Source organism: Hippopotamus amphibius, chromosome 3, assembly GCF_030028045.1.
Source record: "Hippopotamus amphibius kiboko isolate mHipAmp2 chromosome 3, mHipAmp2.hap2, whole genome shotgun sequence".
Lineage (NCBI taxonomy): Eukaryota > Metazoa > Chordata > Mammalia > Artiodactyla > Hippopotamidae > Hippopotamus > Hippopotamus amphibius.
This window is the reverse complement of record NC_080188.1, coordinates 98,679,724-98,684,262: the sequence shown is the minus strand read 5'-3', so window position 1 is coordinate 98,684,262 and position 4,539 is coordinate 98,679,724.

The following is a 4,539-nucleotide window of genomic DNA, read 5'->3' as shown; positions in this document are numbered from 1 at the left end:
GCTGGACTGAGCCCAGGTCCCTCATTCTGGCCGTCAAGCACACGTCACCTGGTCCCGTGGTGCCACGTCCAATTTCACCGTCCATGCGCATCCGTGGAGCCAGCTGCACCGTTATCACTGCAGGTAAGGACCCGCCCCGGGTCACAAATGACGCTCGATGCCACGTCTGAGGTCTCTTTGGACCGTGTGCGTGGTACGTCCCAGCTTGACCCCCGGGTGACATCCAGCCTGACCGGACACGCAGGCCTGTCCCCTGGGGCTGGAGCATGACCAGGAGTCTGCTCTCTCCGCTACCTGCAGGGCAGCCCTGTGAGTTCCAGCTGCTTCCATAAGTCAAGAAAAAGCAGAGCCATCAGGAAGGAAGAAATAAAACTTGCTGTTTGCACAGGACATGGTTGACTGTAGAAGGTCTCAGGGTATCTACAAAAACACGTGCAGAAGGACAAAGTGGGCTCAGCAAACCCACGCACACGTCAGCGGGCGCCTCCCTGCTCACGACGATCAGTTGTGTGGAAGCCACACTGGCTATAATGACGCCCTGGAAAATAGGACACTTAGGCCTGAACGTAACAAAATGGGGACAGAACTGCATGCTGAAAATTACAAAACGCTGCTGAAAGAAATCAAAGGCCCAAATGAGCGGAGAGACACCATGTTCGTGGATTGGGAGCCAACCTGCTAAACGTGCCAGCGTTCCCAACTTTGTTCTGCCAAAGATCCTGTTAAGCAGATGAAAGGAGAGCTGGGGAAGGGTCTGCAGACACATAACCCAGCAAAGGCCTAGCTCCAGAACAGTGAAAAATGGACCCTCCAATTAGGAAGTGGGCTAAAGACACAGCTGGACACCTCCCTGAAGACAGGGCACAGCTGGCAAAGAAGCTCGAGAAAAGATGCCCCATGTCATCAGCCGCGAGGGACAGCAGCTCAGAGTCCCATGAGATGCCCTACGCAGCCATCAGACTGGCTAACGTAAGACAGGGACCACGCCCCCGGGGACGGGAACTGGCAGCACCCCCACCCCCCCACCCCCACCCTGCCTCGGGAGCAGCCTGAGGGCTTCTCATTGATTGAACACAACCCAGCAATTGCACGCCTGAGCGTCCATCCCCGAGAAATGAAAATACAACGTGCACAGCAGCCTTAGTCCTGACAGCCCCCAAGTGGGGACGAGGCCCAGACGTGGTCCAGCCCTGCCACCACCCCATCGGCAGCAGCGGGGCAACAGCCGCGACACAGCAGCGACTCTCTCCAGGGAACCAGCCCCCATGTGTGCATTTGCCCTGCGCTGCGTGGACAGGATGCCTGGGGTGCTCCCCTGGGGCACGGGCTCAGGAGCTCCCTGGGGGCTGTGCTCTCACAGGCCTGTCTGGGGACGAGGAGCCGGGCCCTCTGGAGTCGACAGCCACCTGCCTGCACATGACACGCTTTCCAGGGTCTGCCCTCTTCTCGTTACGGCTCTTCTTGGCACTTGTTTTAACTTCCCGCTGGTTGACACAGCATCATGGCAACAACTTATGCAATCTGAGGAACAGGCTGCATTCTAGGCCACATGCTAGACCTCTTCAAACCATGTCTTGACCATCAGCTGCCCAAGTGTCCTGCCTTGGAGGTAACCCCAGCACGCAGACTCCTGGTTGTTCAGTGCTGGCCACCGGCCAGACTCACTGGCCACATGGTCATTTCCTACAAGAGCAAAACAGAAGGAAAAAGAGTGTCTCTGCTCCTAGGATCCGCGTTTGTAAACCCAGTGCTCACAGCAGAGACCCAGCACTGACGCCAGCAGTTCTGAGGCAGAAGGAGGTCAGGCTGAACCATGAGCTCAAGACAAGTTTTCTATTTATAGCCTCCTCGAGAAAAGCAACATCTCCAAACGTGGGCCTTCAGGGAAACGAGGGCTGGGAGATCCTGAATTGTTGCAAAAGACCTGCTTCCACCAGCCCTCCATCCTGAGATCTGAAGCAGAGCCTGCCCAGGACTGGGCATCTGCTTGTGGGTGGGGGGAGGCTGCCGCGGGAAGGACCAGCTTCTGGGGACAAAAGGAACTTTTCTCAACTGCCCCACTGGCTCTTGAGAAGTGCTCGGCAGGTAGCCTCCAGACCTCTCCTGGTGGTGCTGGTGGCTGTCCCCACGCCCGGTCCACAGGGGTCCCGTGCTGCCTCTTGTGAACCCTCAGCCACGAGGCGCCTTCCTGTGGGCTCCCCTTCCACCCTGCGCCCAGGACACAACGACATCCTAAGTGTTCCTCACTCCTGAGGATTTATTAACCACCTACTATTATGTGTCTGGACCCACTGACTACGGAAACAGAGGAGGTTTTATTCTAAAAGACCCTGTTCCTCCTAAAGTCTTTCAGGGCCTTTGCGGAGCACCGAGGCTCTTGTGGTTGGAGCAGACCCCGCCCCGGCAGGCACCAGGGGCTGACCTGGGGGGGTGGGCAGACTCCCCGCACTGGCCCAGCTCTGTCTTCCCCACTGATTCCTGTTACAAGTGCCCACCCACATGTATGCATTTGCAGATACGTCTAAGTGTGATCTTTCATGTGGTTTTAAAACCAAGGCCTTGGGAGCTCCCTGGAGGTCCAGTGGTTAGGACTCTGAGCTTTCACTACTGAGGGCCCAGGTCCATCCCTGGTCAGGGAACCAAGATCCCACAGGCCGCACAGCGTGGCAAACACCCCCAAACACCACCACCACCGAAACCCCCCACGGCTTCTGCCTTTCCAGTTTGTTGCTCCGCATCGTGACTGCTCCCACCTCTGCAGCAGTAGGGCCCCCTCCAAGAAAGCCTGTGAGGCCGTGTCTTCTCTCTCCCCACCCATCTCCTGCACCTGTGTGGGATTCCCCGCGAGCCCGCAGCGCTGGGCCTGTGCACACCCCGTTTGCCGCTGGTTCACCACACACAGTTCTGCACCCTCCCCTCTTCCTTCACCCCCTCCTCACCTGGGCTGCTTCCCTGCTGCACTCCCAGGGGTGGAGCTTGGGGTCAGCCTCACAGTGCTGGGGCCGTGCTAGCGGGTGTCCGGCACACCCTCTGCGTGGCCACTCCCGTGGCCCCACGTTCCTGCCACCGCAGGCAAAGCGAAACCAGTTTCCCTGCATCCTCACCGTGGATGGGCCTTTCTGTGCGGTGTCCGATTCCCAGGAGAGAAAGTTCTAGGTCAAAGATCGTACATCATTTCACTTTTGCCAGATGCTGCCAGATGCTTTCCAGACAACCATCCCCTTGACAGCACTGGTAACATTAGGATATATGTTTTTGCCTTTGATGGGCTTTGTTTTTCAGGTCAAATCTACGAACTCCTTACCTAATTCCAGGTTAGTAAGATTTTCTCCTATGTTTTAATCTAAACACGTTATATTTTTAGATTTTTTTATTTAGACCTATGACCCATTTTAAGTTAATCTTTACAGAAGTTATATGATTTAGATCAAAATTCTTTTATTCTCCATGTCGATATCCAGTTGTGCCCACACTACTTGATGAGAAGAGGATGCTTTCTCTGCTCGACTGCCTTTACTCCCTTGTCAGAGTCGGGGGGGCCCTGCTTCTGGGCTCTAATCTGCTCTGCGGATCTGTGTGTCTGTCCTTCACCAATACCACACTGTCTTCATTTCTGCGACTTCGGAGCGAGTTTTTAAGTTGGATACTGTGCTTCTCACACTTTGTTCTTTTTTTTCCTAATTATTTAAGCCAGTCTCTTTTTTTCCATCACTACATGTAAACTTTAGAATCCACTTGTCTCTGTCTACAAAACATCTTGCTGGGATTTTCACTGAAATTGCAATTAAGCTATAGATCAATTTAAAGAGAACTGATATCTTCACTATGTTGAGTCTTTCCATTCATGAGCATGGTATGCCTCTCCATTCATTCGTCTTAAAATTCTCCATATGTATTACTGTGCTGTACGCTGGAAACTAACATGATATTGTGAATCAACTACACCTCAATTTTTAACATTAAAAAAATAATTTTATTTATTTATTTATTTATTTATTTATTTATTTATTTATTTATTTATTATTTGGCTGTGTTGGGTCTTCATTGCTGTGTGCATACTTTCTCTAGTTGCAGCAAGAAGGGGTTACTCTTCCTTGCTGTGCACGGGCTTCTCATTGTGGTGGCTTCTCTTGTTGCAGCACGAGGGCTCAGTAGTTGCGGCTCTCAGGCTTTGTTGCTCCTTGGCACGTGGAATCTTCTGGGACCAGGGATTGAACCTGTGTCCCCTGCATCAGCAGGTGGATTCTTAACCACTGCACCACCAGGGAAGTCCCTAAAAATATAATTTTAAAAAGGTAAAAAAAAAATTCAGGATTTTGTAGTTTTTAACATACAGATCCTGTGTATGTTTTCTGGAGAACTTTGTGCTCTTTGATTTTTGGAGCTACTATAAATGTTATTTAAAATTTTTCTGGTTTCCAGTTATGATCTTTCTGTTGTGATCCTGCATGCTGAGACCTTACCAAATGTGTGTGTTAATTCTACAAGTTTTTCTCATAGAGTCTTTGGAATTTTCTACACAGATAATCATGTCATCTG